Source organism: Ambystoma mexicanum, chromosome 10 (assembly GCF_040938575.1).
Source record: "Ambystoma mexicanum isolate Mex_15411 chromosome 10, UKY_AmexF1_1, whole genome shotgun sequence".
Classification (NCBI taxonomy): domain Eukaryota; kingdom Metazoa; phylum Chordata; class Amphibia; order Caudata; family Ambystomatidae; genus Ambystoma; species Ambystoma mexicanum.
Genome location: NC_090932.1, coordinates 370,014,786 through 370,035,428, shown reverse-complemented (window position 1 = coordinate 370,035,428; position 20,643 = coordinate 370,014,786).

The following is a 20,643-nucleotide window of genomic DNA, read 5'->3' as shown; positions in this document are numbered from 1 at the left end:
TGTGGACCTCTGGGACCCTGCCACCCATTTCCTCCCATTCCTCCATACCCTTGTCCTCCTCTTCGCCCCCTGTACCCACCTCTTCCTCCTCTTGGGGCCCACTCTTGCCACGTTGGACCTCCGTTCTGCTCCTGCTCTGTCCACTGTCGTTGCCCTTGTCCTGCCCAATTCGCTGCTATTCTTCCTTGTATTGCTATTTGCCCCTCCTCTCCTTCCTCTCCCTCCCGTATGAGTGGGAGTCCCGCTACCGCTGCTGCGACCTTCACCAATTTTGATTGCACCAACTTCGCCTCGTCCGCCAACCTTTTCTGTGCTACTTCCCTCTCTCTTTCTTTGATCCTTTTACAATGGTGTACTATTATGCTTTGGATCTCCGGCCAGCCTTTTGCCTCAACACCTGCTATTTTATCTAGTGCCTTTTGCACTTCCTTTGGGAGCCCTCTTTTAATGATGAAGTAAAATAGAGACGTGGATTGGTGCCAGGGCGTACCCGTTTCCGCTCTCCACATCTCCTGCACCCGGAGAATGTAATCCATAGCGTCCTCCCCATCATTCATGGTACATTGCATTACTGACTGCAGATCAGGGGTATCTGGGAAAGTTTCCCGCAGTGCGTCCCACACCCTTGCTCGCACGGTGTTAAAAGAAGCCCCATCATGGCGATCACACTCCAAAGTTACAGCTGGAAAACCCGCTTTAGCCCACACTCTGTCTGCCTGATCCCCTACTGAGGACACTAGTAGGCTTTTCACATCGCCTACTGCCAGCGGTATACCCGCGGTATGTTTTTCAAATGCATATATCCACTTGCTTGCCCCTCCTGACAGCTGTGGTAGTAATTTCATTAAGTTAGCCTTGTCCATCTGAGCCCACGGTATATAGTTCGGCCTCCCACCTCCCCTGTGGAGTAATGGTAGTTGTAATTTCCCTTTTGCCGTTGCAGCTTCCTTTTCCTTAGTCACTGCTGACTCTAATGACGCCATCTTCCCCACCCTATTTCTTAGTCGTCCTATCCATTCATCCTCTATAGTCCCCAGTGAACATGCCCCATCTAGCTCCTCGCCTTCTCCTCCTACTGCCATGCTCAATCTATCACTCTCATCCCCCCCTCCTCTGACATCACATAACAAATCCTCTCTGATCCCTCTCTCTCTCGAGACATCACCAATGCTTCCTTCTGCTGTCCCTACTTCTATTATCCTGGTCGGTTCTTCCTCAATTCTGAACAGTATTTCCCCCTTTTTCCATCCTTCCTCAATTTGTCTACTTTCGCTCGACGCTCTAGACGTGCGTCCAGATTGTGTGGGGGCGCACGCTGTGCGTTCACATATGTCTTTTATTCTTGAGAGCTCATCTCGTGCCACTGTAAGCCTCGACTCTAAGTCACTCGTTAACTTCTCTATGTCCACTCTCTGTGTGCCTCCCTGGGTGTGCTCTCTAGTGTTTTCGTATGGTGGGGGTGCAGTTGGTCTTTGTGGCGTGCTGGTTGAAGGGGGAGGCACATAAATCGGGTCGCTATATCCTGTTGCAGGGGCTGGTTTAGGTAATATTGGGTACAACATAACCACTTCCGCAGGCTGTTCTGTACTTAACTGTTCCTTTTCCTCTCGCGGGATCATTAGTGGATTGTCTGTGGTGGAGGGTAAATCAATATTTGGAGCTGGAGCTTTGGGTGGGGGTACTTCCTCAAACAATCTCCAAAGATCTAATATCTCCTTCCTGTTCTGCCATTTTTTTCCCTTATACTTAAGGCGAATACATGTACATACCATATCAAGAACGCTTTTGTCAAAAGACCCTCCTTCTGGCCAAATCTGGGGCAACCCCTCCCCTTTCAATTCTGTTAACCATTGATCATGATATTTATTTATGCGTTCAGCATATCCCGGCAAGCTCTTGCAAATGTGTGACAAGGGAGTTTCAGCCCCCATCCTTTAAATCGCTAGCGCTACCTTGTTCGCTTTCGTTACCTTTTATTAGCTGTAAATATGCGTATGTATTCCTTTATGGCACAGACAAGAGCGGACCTCTTAAAATTATCACCCACCGTTATTCACTGCACAAATCTCTTCTCACTCACCATATCTCATCTCCTTCCCATTCCCAGGCACTCTTATGTGATCTCACTTGTAATTGATCAAGTACTGGTTATGGCCACACTCTCTGACACCACCTCGCGGCCACCCGTTCGTCTCTCACACTCGTACGGTGCGCGCACCCTTCACAATGCTTTCCACTCACACTCTTTGTCTTTCTCCTCCCTTTCCTCCCTAACCAGCTGTCCCTGTTTTCCTGCTAAGGTTACTGTGTTCACGTCTGTACGTGCCACTACTGAGTCCCCGCTTTTTAAGATGTTCTAACTTCTTTATACCCTTCTCATTTTCGCCCCCTACCCCGTGGAAATGGAAAAACAAGAAATAGAGAGAGAGAGCACAATCACTAAAAAATATTCCCGGTGTCTCCTTTTGCTAGACACCAATAACTTATTTCTCACTTCTTCATATATTCCCAGTACTAGTCTAGATAGCACTATGCGGCGCCGCCTTCCACCCCCTCTCGGAGCTAGGTTTCCGTCACTTCTACCACGTCACTTATTTCTTACTCCTAATGGCCATATGCAAAAGAAAGAATAAAGAAAATTTCAAGACCCGTCTGTAGTAGACCCCCGATATTCTTCTCCTCTACCTGTCCCCGTTCTGTTATTCCCAATTCCCTTTCTTTTCCCCTTGACGATCACTCGCACTCGGTACTCACGTGCCCGTCTTGAACCGATACTCTCCGAAACTGGGTCCGTCCAGGCGGCGTCACCGGTAACTCAACGGTCAGCCCCTGGCTCCGGCGAGCGGCACTCAAAGGGGATTTTTTTCCAATCGGGATCCCGTACCCTTTCTCATTGAGTGCGCACTTCTTATTGTGCCGGTCGCCGTTGGCGGGCGGCCTCCCGGAGACGGCTCACCGTGCGTATCCCTTCTCGACCGGAGATTCTCGTGCCACAAGGGGGTCGTTTAAGAAGGAGTTAGGAAAAATAGTTTGGAGATATCACGCTATCGGGGTCACCACTGAAAGGAAGCGCCCCCAATTCAGCACGATCCTCCCCGCAATGAGAGACAATAAGGGACTCTCCCGTAGTGGGAATAAGACCAAGACAGAGTGCGGGTGAGCGTAAGTGGGAGTTTATCCAAGGATAAGGCATGCAAAGAACTCTGCAACCTACGAGAGCGCTCTGCCTGACAATAGCAAAGACAGGCGTATTTCTAATACAAAAAACGTCATCAACACCTAAACACTATAGGGGGCACAAGTCAATTGGGATTGGGTGGTGTCGACTAACTATAAGTGTTGCTGGCGCGGGGTTGGTCTTGGCGGGACGACGTCACTGGTCAGCCTCGTGGGTTGGGTTGGGCCTGGCAGGCCGGCTTGAGGTCATCCATGCGGTGTTGATGTGCTGGGGCAGCCTGTGACAATAACGAATACCTTTCCTGTCTCATTTGCCCTAGGCCATGCACACTGCAGTTATTCAGAAAATGACATTTACGTTCATTAATAAATCGCTTCACTAGCTTATCTTATAAAATAAACACAACACATGAGGAATGCACCTCGTGAGAGGTCTGGTGGTTGTTGGTTGGGGTGAGATTTACCTGAGTCTTATTGACCGGTATTTTAGGTCACGGGACGGGGCTCTGGGACCTGGGCCGAGTGATACATGTCTGTCTGCTGCGTTAGAAGTTATTATATAGATGGGTCTCTGTGTCTTGTCCCAATGATGGGGGTCGTCCTTACACGGGGTCAGGATTCTTGGGGGGGGGTTCGTGGGGATTTATGAGAGGGTGCTGGTAGATCAGTGGGTTCATCCGTGGGTTTATTACCGTGCTGTAAATAACACAGGTGGCGGGCTGTGGCCTTGGTTGCGGCGCCGGGGCCTCTGACTCTCTGAAGTAACGCCAGCTTGGTTGGGGGAGGTGAGGGAGCGCAGCACAAGTCTTAGCTTTTTTATCTGGCAGGCTTGGTGGGGTGGGAGAGGGAATGACCTTGCATATACTCACAAAGGTATTTTCCTCGTGCGTTGCTGATCAGTGAATGCAGAAGTTTTATACTGTTCTGCCTCATTTTAACGTTATTCAGACACACATATATATATATATATATATTTCATTTTCGTTACACATTTCTTTAATACAGTCGGTTCCAGTACCTTTTCATTACCTAACATTATGTTCACTACATTGTGTGCGTATTGTATGTACATTAGACGTTATACGAGGGATATCTAGGTTATGGCCTACAGAGATTGATGCTCGCCGCTTTGGGTGATTCAAAACATATATGAGTTCAAGTTTCTACATACTATTGAAAAACACTTTTACAAATAGAGGTTACACGTTTGGTCAACATCTTTCTCCGTGGTTATAGCAGCATTAGTCCAGACCTGGAGGGATATCATATAACGTTACATTTTTATGGTTCGTTCACATTTTAAACAGAGGTAGTTCATTAACACCAATACTTGAACTATTTTCTACCTTCTTCAGATAGTGATGCTTCAGCTTTTTTCCCCGTTGCCCCGGCCTTGCGGTCTGGGTCATACGGGGTGCAATATCACATTGTTACTAATATAATGTTGCCGTGTTGGCATCTCGGGTTTAGCTCATCTCCGACTTTCTCATGGGAACGCGCTCGCAGCGGATCTGCCAGGGCTGCTGAGGCGGCAGAGATGCATGAAAGGCCCTCCAAAGGTGGGGGCCTCGTTACAGTGTGCTGAACTCACACCATGTTTGCTGTGCACGATGGCGTCTAGGCCTAACTTAAGTTTCGGTAAATGCAAAGACAGGGTGCGTGTGGGCAATGTCGTCGGCGGGTGAACCCCCCTCCACCTGGGCCCGGGTGGCATGAGGGTGCTCCCACCGAGCCATGGTCCTCACCTGGGGAGGGAGCTGTAGGTGAGGAGGGCCTCGTGGCCATTCCTCCCCTACACCAGCAACCAGCTTCAAGCATTACTGCCAGATAGGCTCTTCTTTACAGCCTGTCCACCTGCATCCAAAATCTGTCTCAGGTAATCTGGTTCTGTTTGGGAAATGACTCTTCATTTAGTCCCATCTGGTAAAGGCCCCCTTCAGGAGAATTTCTGTCAGCTACTTCCCAATTTGCTTCGCTCTTTTAGAACAGACTGTGTTCCTTTTCTGTTTCCCAAAATGCTGTCTTCTTCCTGTGTGTGTGAGTTTAAAGACCTAACAAAGTCCTCCCATTCAGCAATTTATTACATGCCTATTTTGGTTTGGACAGAGGCATTGATAGGTTCCTGTCACCTACTCACATACAGGATGATAATCCTCTTTGTTTCCATTGGCCCTATGTATTTTCTATGCCGTAAAGGACTTGTTAGCTATGATGCATCCCTCAACTCAGGAATGTGGAATTAAAATTGGGCTGGAATACTTACGTTTCTTATAATTCCTTGTATGGACACATGATTTTAATAGGAACAATATATCCAGAGTTGCAAGAATATTGTGAATCCAGAGACATCCGTTATGTTTTTAATGACTGTGTGCATGACAACATTATTCAAATATGCAAATGTATTAACAAATAACACAGGTTAACATATCATTGTTATGTGCATGTCATTTTCCTTTTTCTGTTGAATCCAGATCTGTTTATTTTTCAAATCGCCACTCTTAAATACATGGCTTTTTGTGTGGCACGCCAGCCACACTCATAGACATATTTCTCTCAGTAAACCAGTGTTTCTGCTTTGTACTGTGTTTTACACAGATACCGACAGTTATGGCTCTGTTGACAAGTTATCTTGTTCTACCCTTGTTAGGGAGAATTCACAAAATGTGTTAATTTCCCTTACGTTTTGGGACCCACAGCAACTTTGCTGGATTTCTAGGATTTTATTTTTTTACCTGGAAAGAGTGTGTGCCTTTTTTCCCACTCTTTCATGTATTTTGATGTGTGTTTTACTTTTGTGTTCTTTGGTTATGGAGTTTTAAAACAACTTCATAGGCATCATCTTTTTCTGTGTGTCACAAAGCACCTTCAGTGCAGTGGCATAGGGTTGTCTTTCAGACTTCCCAAGGTTTAAACACCTTCTCTGGGACTGACCACCATCTCCCAGAGCATGTAAAGTTAAATTGACTTTACTAGTCTCTTTAAATTTACTGACCCAGCATGCACTATCTTCCTATAGAGTGCTGGAGTGGTTGCCTAGCTTCCCCTGAGTCAGAACACTCATGTAACAGTAAAATGTTACCCTTTCCTACTATAAATGGCTGGTGGCAGTGGTTTAGATCAAACTACCATGATTTTTCCCGATCGCTAACAACGGTAGCTAAAAATCGTGTCAGCCATGTTTTTCAATATGGCACGCAAGACCTATCTGTAAAAACAGACTCTGGTCATCTTTTTTCAGCATTTCTTTTAGGAAAGGTCATTCTCGTGTTTGTCTCTACGCACCAAACCAGGTTTGGTCCCTTTGTTCGTTGACCTTTGGCAGGCTTCGTTGCTGAAGCCCTCCTCTGGCGCAAGGGTGTCGGGGGTGGACCGGATGTGATGGAGGTGCCGAAACTCCCTGTGCTTAGTCTCATAGGAGACCTAAATACACTCTTGCGTGATTGGCCAGATGGCTGTCCGTCAAGCACAGCTACCCTGCTGTGTGAGTGACAGCCAGGCTGCAATAAATGGGGGAAAACTGTTTGAAAAAAGTAGGTCTCTGGGACTTGAAATGGAGAGTTGACCACTGGAACGAAAGAAGTGAAGATGAGCTGAAGGAAGAAGACTGCTGCAACTCCTGGACAACCGGTGAAGCCCTAGTACAGATCCGTTTTGCCTGAAACTCCATCGGCAGAGACACCCTTCAAGGTTACAGTACAAAAAAGAAGGTGGGTGAGGCGCGCACTCCCGGTCCTGGTCAATTGAACCTGTTGCAAAAAATATAATAAGTAGCTGGGTCAAATCCCAAAATGGAGAAATATTCACAGGGTTAGATCCCTTCTGCTGCAAATCAGGTACTCAGTAATAACAGGGTTAGATCCCTTGCTGCAAATCAGGTACTCAGTAATAACAGGGTTAAATCCCTCAGCTGCAGTTCTGTGGTCTGTAGTTGTTCTCCTCCTAGCGCTTTCTTATCTCAAATAATCATCAGGGAGGCTGTTGAGCAGGTGTGTCTAATTAGACTCAAAGGATTCTGGTAGCTGTAGTGAAAACGTTTTTTTCTGTTCAGGTGACCAGCAACCGACACCCCTCCAAAGCACAAGTCCTTCCCAAATTTGGGGGAGGGGAGAGAACCATCTTTATGATTCTCCAATGTGGGGCACAGTCACCCCGTGGCGCTGCCTCTGGAGCCCGGGACTCCCATAGCATTCAGTACAAAAAAGAAGGTGGGTGAGGCGCGCACTCCCGGTCCTGGTCAATTGAACCTGTTGCAAAAAATATAATAAGTAGCTGGGTCAAATCCCAAAATGGACAAATATTCACAGGGTTAGATCCCTACTGCTGCAAATCAGGTACTCAGTAATAACAGGGTTAGATCCCTTGCTGCAAATCAGGTACTCAGTAATAACAGGGTTAAATCCCTCAGCTGCAGTTCTGTGGTCTGTAGTTGTTCTCCTCCTAGCGCTTTCTTATCTCAAATAATCATCAGGGAGGCTGTTGAGCAGGTGTGTCTAATTAGACTCAAAGGATTCTGGTAGCTGTAGTGAAAACGTTTTTTCCTGTTCAGGTGACCAGCAACCGACACCCCTCCAAAGCACAAGTCCTTCCCAAATTTGGGGGAGGGGAGAGAACCATCTTTATGATTCTCCAATGTGGGGCACAGTCACCCCGTGGCGCTGCCTCTGGAGCCCGGGACTCCCATAGCATTCAGTACAAAAAAGAAGGTGGGTGAGGCGCGCACTCCCGGTCCTGGTCAATTGAACCTGTTGCAAAAAATATAATAAGTAGCTGGGTCAAATCCCAAAATGGAGAAATATTCACAGGGTTAGATCCCTTCTGCTGCAAATCAGGTACTCAGTAATAACAGGGTTAGATCCCTTGCTGCAAATCAGGTACTCAGTAATAACAGGGTTAAATCCCTCAGCTGCAGTTCTGTGGTCTGTAGTTGTTCTCCTCCTAGCGCTTTCTTATCTCAAATAATCATCAGGGAGGCTGTTGAGCAGGTGTGTCTAATTAGACTCAAAGGATTCTGGTAGCTGTAGTGAAAACGTTTTTTTCTGTTCAGGTGACCAGCAACCGACACCCCTCCAAAGCACAAGTCCTTCCCAAATTTGGGGGAGGGGAGAGAACCATCTTTATGATTCTCCAATGTGGGGCACAGTCACCCCGTGGCGCTGCCTCGGGAGCCCGGGAATCCCATAGCATTCAGTACAAAAAAGAAGGTGGGTGAGGCGCGCACTCCCGGTCCTGGTCAATTGAACCTGTTGCAAAAAATATAATAAGTAGCTGGGTCAAATCCCCCTGTTATTACTGAGTACCTGATTTGCAGCAGAAGGGATCTAACCCTGTGAATATTTGTCCATTTTGGGATTTGACCCAGCTACTTATTATATTTTTTGCAACAGGTTCAATTGACCAGGACCGGGAGTGCGCGCCTCACCCACCTTCTTTTTTGTACTGAATGCTATGGGAGTCCCGGGCTCCAGAGGCAGCGCCACGGGGTGACTGTGCCCCACTTTGGAGAATCATAAAGATGGTTCTCTCCCCTCCCCCAAATTTGGGAAGGACTTGTGCTTTGGAGGGGTGTCGGTTGCTGGTCACCTGAACAGAAAAAAACGTTTTCACTACAGCTACCAGAATCCTTTGAGTCTAATTAGACACACCTGCTCAACAGCCTCCCTGATGATTGTTTGAGATAAGAAAGCGCTAGGAGGAGAACGACTACAGACCACAGAACTGCAGCTGAGGGATTTAACCCTGTTATTACTGAGTACCTGATTTGCAGCAAGGGATCTAACCCTGTTATTACTGAGTACCTGATTTGCAGCAGAAGGGATCTAACCCTGTGAATATTTGTCCATTTTGGGATTTGACCCAGCTACTTATTATATTTTTTGCAACAGGTTCAATTGACCAGGACCGGGAGTGCGCGCCTCACCCACCTTCTTTTTTGTACTGAATGCTATGGGAGTCCCGGGCTCCAGAGGCAGCGCCACGGGGTGACTGTGCCCCACTTTGGAGAATCATAAAGATGGTTCTCTCCCCTCCCCCAAATTTGGGAAGGACTTGTGCTTTGGAGGGGTGTCGGTTGCTGGTCACCTGAACAGAAAAAAACGTTTTCACTACAGCTACCAGAATCCTTTGAGTCTAATTAGACACACCTGCTCAACAGCCTCCCTGATGATTATTTGAGATAAGAAAGCGCTAGGAGGAGAACAACTACAGACCACAGAACTGCAGCTGAGGGATTTAACCCTGTTATTACTGAGTACCTGATTTGCAGCAAGGGATCTAACCCTGTTATTACTGAGTACCTGATTTGCAGCAGAAGGATCTAACCCTGTGAATATTTGTCCATTTTGGGATTTGACCCAGCTACTTATTATATTTTTTGCAACAGTTTCAATTGACCAGGTCCGGGAGTGCGCGCCTCACCCACCTTCTTTTTTGTACTGAATGCTATGGGAGTCCCGGGCTCCAGAGACAGCGCCACGGGGTGACTGTGCCCCACTTTGGAGAATCATAAAGATGGTTCTCTCCCCTCCCCCAAATTTGGGAAGGACTTGTGCTTTGGAGGGGTGTCGGTTGCTGGTCACCTGAACAGAAAAAAACGTTTTCACTACAGCTACCAGAATCCTTTGAGTCTAATTAGACACACCTGCTCAACAGCCTCCCTGATGATTATTTGAGATAAGAAAGCGCTAGGAGGAGAACAACTACAGACCACAGAACTGCAGCTGAGGGATTTAACCCTGTTATTACTGAGTACCTGATTTGCAGCAAGGGATCTAACCCTGTTATTACTGAGTACCTGATTTGCAGCAGAAGGGATCTAACCCTGTGAATATTTGTCCATTTTGGGATTTGACCCAGCTACTTATTATATTTTTTGCAACAGGTTCAATTGACCAGGACCGGGAGTGCGCGCCTCACCCACCTTCTTTTTTGTACCCTTCAAGGTTAACTTCTTCTCTTGAGTTTGGTGGGAACAACCAACTCGCAAGCCACCTGGACACCATCCCCATCTGGTTGAATTTTCATCACTCACACCTTAAACCGACGTTTTGCCAAGCTTGTGGCCTCATCCCTGGACAGTGCAAGAACCTCCTTCGTGTCCCCACAACTGAAGATAAGGAACAGTGAGATCTGCTCGAACTGCCAGTTTAAAGGTACTGTGCAAATGCGGGCCAGAAATCATTCTGGCCATGGTGAAAGTTTGTGAAACTTTCCCAACTTCGAAGACTTGTTCTTCCCTAAACATTCGTCTAACTCTTCACCTGACCAAATTCTTCTAATATCTGTGGCAAAGACTTAACCGTTTTCCACCAGAACTGTTCTATCCTATACAGAGCTTCTGAACCATTGACTTTGGCCCAGGCCTATGAACTGAATTGCTGGTTGTAGTTTGCTGAAACCCTTTGCCCTGCCTATGAAAGTATTTGTGCTGTTGATCCTTATAACCTTGTCTTTTTACCCCTTTTTAAAGTATCTGAAGTGCCATTTTGCTCCCACTTCAGGGGAGCTGAACTTGTTCGGTAACTTATTGGTTGTGTATTTGTAGTATATTAGTGTATGATATTGAGCTAGTGTAATGTTTTCAAACTAACTATGTAAATAAATGTATATTCTTTCACCAAGAAACCTTCAGTAAGTGTTTGTTGGAATCACTGTATTTGTTGGCCCTTTGTGTAACTTGTTCTACTGCTCACTCAGCTCTTGAGATAAGTCTGGCTGCCCAGCCACTGCTACCACATAACTGTGTAGTACAGGCTTCTACCAAAGGTGAAATTGTACTGACACTTGTAGTCTTAATTGCATGTAGTGTTCACCAAGGGTACTGCATGTGATTCTGCCTAACACACTCTCTCCAGCCACTCCTACACACCAACACACTCCCCAAAATTAGATTTATGCTCAGTTCCATGATGCGCTGTCCACGGATCCAAAATGGTGGGCGCATCGAGAAAATGTGACACACCTCACACTTCACTCCAACCAATCAGCGAACATGTTGTCTGTCTGCAGACATGACGTAATCCAATTGGCCAATAATCCTGTCCATGGAGCGAACAGGGAAGTGTGTCCACGGACATAGATCTCACTAATATTTTGAGACCTACTTTTTGGCCATTTTAAAAAAAATACTGGATGGATTTCACCAAATTTACAAAAGCACACTTTCGGGACCAAGCCGCTGCTCCTGTCGCACATTTGGTGAAACATTTTTTTGCCATTCAGTCTTTAGGAAAAAAGAACATTTGAGACCCCCTCTATAGCTTTGCCCCTCCCTTTGACCAAACCTCACCAAACTTTGCAAGGAAATTCAGAGTGGGCGATATTCCTATTTTGCAAAGGTTGGTGAGGATTCGTCCACGGGGAGCAAAGTTATATGACGCCCAAAAAGTGCTCTTCCTATGGGTTTAGCAACTTAACCATAACTACATGGCGGCTATATATATATATGCCCACATCCCTAAATCCCAGAAACCAATATATTCTTCCAAAAGCTAAAATATGTCTGTCGGTATCATTTGTGATGTCATCTTTGATGTCCTGGGTGTTAGTCTTAGCAATGCACGGTGGTGGCGCGAGTTATGGTTGCTTAGCTTACCATAACTGACAAATTTCAGGTTTTTTTTGGTGTTACTTGGAACCATAACGTCCCTTTAACAACGTTTTTTTACTGAATATACATATACATAGTGTGAATTTGACAGATTCCCTTTATATACATGTAACATAGAATATACTGAACCCCCTGCTAGTGATTTGATGTCTGCGGACTGTGCGTATGTCCGCGGACAGACTCGGACAACATCAACACTACCCAAAAACTCAGGGGGTATCTTAGATTGTTCTATCATGCCATATAAACACTGAACAAGTTCAAAAAGCAGCACATGAACACATTATATGTAATAATAAATAAGAAGTGGGACCTATATATGTAACACATCAACCGCCCATTTAAATAGCATATGTACTAAAATGGAATATACCAAAAAAAAAAGATATGCCTCCAACATAATTACCTCACAGAAACTGCACAGCAAGAAGCAACAGCAGACCTACACAACAGTAACAACAAAACCTACCAGAAACTAGTAAGTAAACTTCATTTTTCTTACATATTTCTAAACTTTCTGTATTAGGTAAACTAAAAGTAAGATTTATTTTTTATACAGAAATGTCCAGTACTTTGGAATGGCTTTAAGAAAATTTCCCACAAGATGAAATGAGTGAAGACAGTGAAACTAATGGTAGACACTTCTCTATATAAGATTCAACAATTGGGCTCCTGGTTTGGAGCCTATTCTACCCTGGAGTGTTGCTTATGAAACAAAAAATACAATTGAATAGGTCCAGAAAGAATTCTGCTCAAGTGCTCTCCTACTCCTTATCACCCTCTGCATATATAAAGAAAGATCACTTTCTCATGCTCAGTTATGGAAAAATCTTAGTTTTATACAAAGTTGCATGAATCAACATAAATTGAGTATTAGAGACATGACATCAAATGGTATTTAACCGGTTGTACAGGCAAAAATTTAACAACAACACAAGACCAAACATTTTTTGTCAGGACAACAATTTGTGCGCGTAGGACAAACAAAGTGTGAGTCCTTAATTGTCAGAAAACTCATGACACGATATTGTGACAACAAACAACATTGTAAATGACAATAGTTCTCTTTGTGGGGGACAGCGATAATACACTGTGGTTTGTAGAAATGCGTTTGCACTGGGGTGTTTCAGCCATCTAGGTGGGCCTGCTATGCCTCAACTTGTATACGGCCTTCTTCAGGACGGGACGCTGTACGGTAGGATTTCTGTGCTGCAGGGGAAGGGAGAGTCTAATCAGGGGGGTGCTTGAGCATATATTATTACATACTGACTTAATCGTAGACTGTGTCGTATACAATATTGCAAAAAAACACAGCTTACCTATGGGCGATTATTGCCACAGGCACTATGGTGGGGATCCGCTTGCATCTATGGAAGCTCCCTATGGGGTCCTGTTACCAAATAGATAAGAGAAGGGATAACTAGTTACTTAGTTTGGTATCCTCAGGTCTATATCGTGATTAATCAATGGAAAAATGCACTGGGTGCGTGGTTAAAAAATCTTACCTTTCAGTGGAGGCTTTTGTTTCTCTAGTATAAGCATGTTCAATTCCTTATACTTGTCTGTCCCGCGGTTGTAATCCTAAAGGGAGGGCATGTAATTAGTGCTGAAATGGTATGGATAGTATCCATGTCTCATATAAAACAGAGTGGACCGCGTGTGCATACCTGTGCGGCTGGGAGGCTCACACACGGCGAGCCGCTTGGATGAGTAGCTTTGTCTAGGAATGCTGAGTCACTCTGGAGCGCGACAGGACCTGGCAGTGAAGCGTTGGTAACGCTGTTGCTAGGTCCCTGTTGCTATTTATATCGGTGGCCATTTTAGAGTGGAAACCGATGCCATGTAGGGGAAAATGAGTGTGCTCTTGGCTCGCCCCTCAATGTCATTTAGAAATTGATCAATTTAGGGTACAGTCCTCAAGTGTACTGATCTAAAAATACATATTAGGAACATTTGTATAGTAATGGTTGTTTTGTCATCTTAAACAGGGAAGCAGTATAAAAGACTTTTATTTATGTTATAGTATCTGTTATTGAAGAAGTTAAAGAAATAAACAATGATAAGTCAATCACCTGTGTCCAGTGGTCTATTCCTACCCACTTTATTACAAGGACTATACCCTAAATTGATCAATTTCTAAATTACATTGAGGAGCGAGCCGAGAGCACACTCGTTTTCCCCTATGCGGCATCGGTTTCCACTCTAAGATGGCCGCCGATATAAATAGCAACAGGGACCTAGCAACAGCGTTACCAATGCTTCACTGCCAGGTCCCGTCGCGCTCCAGAGTGACTCAGCATTCCTAGATGAAGCTGCTCATCCAAGCGGCTCGCCATGTGTGAGCCTCCCAGCCACACAGGTATGCACACGCGGTCCGCTCTGTTTTATATGAGACATGGATACTATCCATACCATTTCAGCACTAATTACATGCCCTCCCTTTAGGATTACTACCGCGGGACGGACAAGTATAAGGAATTGAACATGCTAATACTAGAGAAACAAAAGCCTCCACTGAGAGGTAAGATATTTTAACCACGCACCCAGTGCGTTTTTCCATTGATTAATCACGATATAGACCTGAGGATACCAAACTAAGTAACTAGTTATCTATTCTATTATCTATTTGGTAACAGGACCCCATAGGGAGCTTCCATAGATGCAAGCAGATCCCCACCATAGTGCCGGTGGCAATAATCACCCATAGGTAAGCTGTGTTTTTTTGCAATGTTGGATACAACACAGTCTACGATTAAGTCAGTATGTAACAATATATGCTCAAGCACCCCCCTGATTAGACTCTCCCTTTCCCTGCAGCACCGACATCCTACCGTACAGCGTCCCGTCCTGAAGAAGGCCGTATACAAGATGAGGCATAGCAGGCCCACCTAGACAGCTGAAACACCCCGGTGTAGACGCATTTCTCCAAACCACAGTGTATTATCGCTGTCCCCCACAAAGAGAACTATTGTCATTTACAATGTTGTTTGTTGTCACAATGTAGAATTGTCTTTCTGCATAATTTTGTCATATGAGTTTTCTGACAATTAAGGACTCAGACTTCGTTTGTCCTACACGCACAAATTATTGTCCTGCCAAAAAATGTTTGGTCTTGTGTTATTGTTAAATTATTGCCTGTACGACTGGTTAAATACTGTTTGATGTCATGTCTCTAATACTCAATTTATGTTGATTCATGCAACTTTGTATAAAACTAGGATTTTTCCATAATTGAGCATGAGAAAGTGATCTTTATTTATATATGCAGAGGTTGATAAGGAGTAGGAGAGCACTTGAGCAGAATTCTTTCTGGACCTATTCAATTGTATTTTTTGTTTCATTTCTCTATATAAGCCAATTAATAATCATTACTTTATTAGTACTTAAAACATTTTGTTTTTTAACAGACCATACAAACAGTGAAACTAATATAGCAAAAGAGACATTAGAAAATGCTCTGCAGCGCATGGAACAAAAAATGGATATGCTAATGGAAAATTTCAATCTTTTAAAACATTTTGTGGAGGACCACATAAAAGAAAAAAATAAATATCATTGTCCCACATGTACCTGTTCCCCCTCTCCATGTTCCAGTCAACTATACCCAAACCCTCACCACCAAGAAAAACGTTGTGCTGAGACTTCCAACCCTTCATCCCCTCCCACTCATCCTCTCCAGACCCCTAATTCCCCTGTATTTGTGTCAGTTTCTGCTTCCCTCTCTCTTTCATAAATTTTATATTTGTATATAATAAAACAAATATTATGTGTGTTTTAATTCAGTCCTCTGTGTCTTAAAAAAAAAAAGGCAGTTAAGTTGTCCGCAGACAGCGCTGATGTCCGGAATGTCCACTATTAACCAAAATGGAGGTGTCCTAAGGACACTATACCTGTCCGTACTGTCCACAATCAAGATGGAAATGTTCTCAGAACACACTCGGTGTCCGGGAGTCCGCAATTAACCAAAATGGAGGTGTCCTAAGAACACTATACCTGTCCGTACTGTCTGCAATCAAGATGGAACTGTTCTTAGAACACACTCGATGTCTGGAATGTCCGCAATTAACCAAAATGGAGGTATCCTAGGACACTATACCTGTCTGTACAGTCTGCAATCAAAATGGAGCTGTTCTTAGAACACACTCAATGTCTGGGATGTCCACAATTAACCCAAAAGGGAGATGTCCTAAGAACACTAGGCCTGTCCGTACTGTCCGCAATCAAAATGGAACTGTTCTTAGAACACACTCAATGTCCGGGATGTCCGCAATTAACCAGAATAGAGGTGTTCTAAGAACACTATGCCTGTCCGTACTGTCCGCAATCAAAAAGGAACTGTTCTTAGAACACACTCTATGTCTGGGATGTCCGCAAATAACCAAAATGCAGGTGTCCTAAGAACACTATGCCTGTCCGTACTGTCCTCAATCAAAATGTAACTGTTCTCAGAACACACTCGATGTCCGGAATGTCCGAAATTAATCAAAATGGGGGTGTCCTAAGGATACAATACCTGTTGGTACTGTTCGTAATTAAAATGGGAGTGTCCTCACTGTCCGTAGAACATCTACGCACATGCACACCACACCCATAGGTCCTACGAACATCGCGCCTGTGTGTAACTATCCATCGCATGTGTGTTGCACTTTTAATTGGTTTGAGGACCTGAAGACTGTCCATAGAACACACACACGCATGCACACAACCGTCCCTGCACATTTGGTGTCCTGCGGACAGCCGTCCCATTCGCGAACATGTTCGCGACGTCATCATGTGACCCCACCCACGCTGAGCGTGTGTCCTTATTTGCGGACACTGTCCAGGTCCCCGAACATTTTATAAGTACTTTTTTGAACAATCCAAAGTATTTTACAGTAAAAGTTCACCATTGCACATGTCCCAGACAATGTCCCTGGTTATCTACATACTTTTTGGAACTTTTTGAGGCTTTTTTTGGTGTTTGAAAGGTCCGCGGACAGTGCAGGTGTTCGCGGAGCGTGCCCCAGCACCCCTATAAAAGGCCACACCCTAGAATTGCTCCTCATTGTGCTTCTGGCTAGCTGACAGAGCATTGCTTCAGACGTGCATTACTGGTGACTTCTGCCTGCTGTCTTCCAGATGGCGACCATGGCTGCTTCAGCTGCATCAGCACCCCCACCCCTTCCACCACCACCACATCCCCAAGGGCCTGCTGTGGGGAACAGGTGTGAGGATGTAGAGGAGACAGATGAAGAGGATGAAGAGGATGAGGTAGTGGAAGTCCCTACTACCAGCATTTTCTGTAAGTCTTGTGTGTGGTGTTTGTTTACCACTCTTGAAGGAGTGCCAAAAGCTTGTGCGAATAAGGTCACCTGCAATCAGTGCAAAATGGTGCTGAGTCATGGAAGACCTGGCTCGTACAGCTTTGGTACGACATCAATAAAGCGACACCTAAAGTCGTTCCACAGTGGGGGTATTCGCAAGGTTGTACCTTGTGATAAACATAGTAGGTTGAGTTCCTCTACAAATCCTCCGTTTCCGCTCCTGTCACCACAAGAGACACTCCTGTGGGACAGCACATCCCTCCAGCTCCCTCAAAGGCCATTCATGATGCTGTTGATACTTAGATTTCGAGGGTCACAATATTGTGTATGTACTGCGACGCAGTACTCTGCAGGGGGGAGAATCTTTGGAGTGCTTTCGAGACTGCAGTCAAGGAGCTTGCGATGGTCTGCTACCTACCGAAATAAGGCCCACCCTACATCTTCCTCTCTCCACCTGCTCTTCCTTATCCCTGTGGTTGGTGTCCCTTCCTTGCCCTCCTTTCCCCTACTTTCCTTGTGTGTTGTGTTTAAAAAAACAAAAAAAATATAAAACAACAAAAAACAAAAAAATGAAAAGGCTCTTTTCAGAGCCGCGTTTCACAGTTTAAAAATAGAAGTGACAAATAAATAGTGCAGGGCCCTGTGCATTTTTTAGAAGTCCATGAACAGTCCACGGACATTTATTTTTTGGGGGTGCTGCCCTATCAGAACCATTGCACTTTTCTATGGCAAGAAGTGGTGGCTCTGAAAAGAGCCTTTTGGTGGTGTTTTTTTTGTGTTTCAAAAACTTCAAATGATTAACATCTACTGCAAAATGTAATAATGTAATTACAAAAAAGGTTGCAATGCATTTTGTATATTTTGCAGAAAAATCTGATTGCCAGCATAAGTAAGATGTACTCCAGGTCTACGAAAATTGTATGTGCTACAAAACATAATATTTTCATTGTGAAAAGAGGACATGCCAACATCTCTTAAAAAGGCACAAACAACCTTATTGACATTGAGCCTCACTTTCTCCATTTGTGGACCAAATGAAAAAGAACGCAGCCACTTTTGTCTTGGCAATTTGGAAATATGTCCATGACCTTCCCAAGTCCTTCTTCCATTGCAAATTGCAAAGAAATTTCAGACACATGTCCTAAACTGTTCCCTCCACAATGAATAATAATTATGTCTGGATGACGCTGTGTTTCCAAAGTAGCACAGAGAGGTACCAAATCCAGCCACTTCATTCCACGCACTCCATGCCAGTGCACTTCCACATGAGGGAATCCAAGATTTGCAGCCACTCCACAGCGTTCTGCATGCACCTCCAACCAATGTATCCATAAGCCTCCGAAAATCCAGATAATCTGTTCTCTGAAACACACAGCCATAGCTATCTGTTCTTCTCTAAGGAAAAAGACTTTCTGACAAACTCTGTCCTTACACGACACACCCAGTAAACCTTATTGACCAATCCCTTGCTCTGCTTATTCTCATTTGCATGCCTTTCAACCCCAAAATCCCTGTATGTAATACACGGTGTCCGCAGACAACCACCATGTCCACGGACATATCGAAAAGTCTGAGCGTGATGAATTTAAATTTAAATAATGTACCCCATTCCCCTTTGAGATTGGCTATGAAAAGAGACGTTTTTTTGGGGGGGGTGGGTTGCAGATGCTTGAGAGACATCTGTTATTTTGTATTTTTTTTCTTACTTTACTCCTAAAATCTTCACATAAGCTTCTCCAAAGCAACCCTTATGTTCCAAAACAGCATGACATTTCCCATAAAAGATAAAGAAATGGCATCTTCTTTAAAATGAACAGCATCACTAGAATCAATGTTCTCATTATTACTAAAGAACATACCAGCTCTAAGCATGAAAGCAAACATGCCTCGGTTGATTGCTCACCTAGTAATGTTTTGCTGAGGACAAAAAACAGAACTATTGTCCCATATGTACTAGGTACTAAACCAGAAAAAATAACTTTGGCATTTGGAAGGACGTTCATTACTGCTTGAACCAAGTGTTCCAAATCTGCCAACAAAGTAGGGGCACTGACATAGCCTAAATGGATAGAGTGCATGGAATGGATAGAGTGCATGAAATGGATAGATTACATGGAATGGACGAAACAGACGCAATGCATGAGTGGATGAAGTGCATGAAATGGATAAGAGTGCATGGAATGATCGAATGCATGGAATCGATAGAACTGATGGAGCGTATGTAGCGGATGGAGCGCATGTAGCGGATGGAGTGCATGGGACGAATGGAGTGTGTGGGGCAGATGGAGTGCGCGGGACGGGTGGAGTTCAGATGTTCAGTAAGTTCTCAAGCACCTTACTGAAAACCACCATATCTCATCACCAGGCTTACTCTCTCCTATACACCACCACTCAACTAGAACACAGCCATACTATGACACATTCGGTATATCTGTTCTCATACTAACACCCACCACATACTCCTCATCGTCCTAATTAAAAACAGCTGGCTCAAGACACACCCTAGCCTATGCGTCTCCTCATGCCTAATGCAGCCAGAAATCAGTCTGGGTATCAACCCACCAGATTGAACACATATTCATGAACTCCCAACCACCACATCTACCACTAAGAAGCAGCCATCATGCAAGAGCCTCACCAGCTGCACACATATCCGGTGCACCCACGTGCCTTATGACTCACTCTCTCTCTCTACTGACTCGAACTACGGTTCCCGAAGGTGTTCAACCTACCAGTGCCTTGAGATCATACCAATGATGCATGAGGCACTATATAAATGCAAAGTAACACAACATAACATAAATGCAAAGCACCACAGTGCAGAACTAGCACATTTGGACTGTTCATCCTACCCATATCTTCACAAACTTGTACAATTCCCTGTACATTGCAATAAGGCACAGTGCTCCACACCACCTCCACTCCTTTAACATCAAAATTGTTTGCCACATTCCTGCATTCAGCATACTGCTCTAAACCATGCACAAACATATCTCCAACCACCAACACCATGACTTTCTCCACCTCTGCCATCCTCACTGCACACAGACTCTTTTAACACAAATCCACAACCTCAACACCTGACTGGCTAATCCCTACAGTCCCCTTCCCATGCTGGATTTGCTGGAAAACCCCAGATGTGGCACGCCCTGTCCGCAGACAGCCGCAGTGTCTGCGGAGCGCGTAACTCTTAGACAGCCCTTCTACCCTTTCCACTTCACTCTCTGCGCCATTCCCTCATTGGATACAGCTGAGCAGTCATATAACCATACATCATTCACATCCAAGACCTCTACATCTAATTCCATCATCATAGTTCAGCACTTCAAATGTACTGTTGATCACTCTGAGTACAAGTCTCATGTCATTGGAAAGCACCTACTACAAAATCTACTGTACAAGTCTCCAAGATTTCTATTTTCAGATGCATGCATACCACATGCATGAATACAAACTACAGGTATGCATATTTTCTGCACGGTACATGTACAACTCTTATAAATGCATATAAACAGGGTAACTGTGTAATGTAACCATTACAACCTATAAAATTAA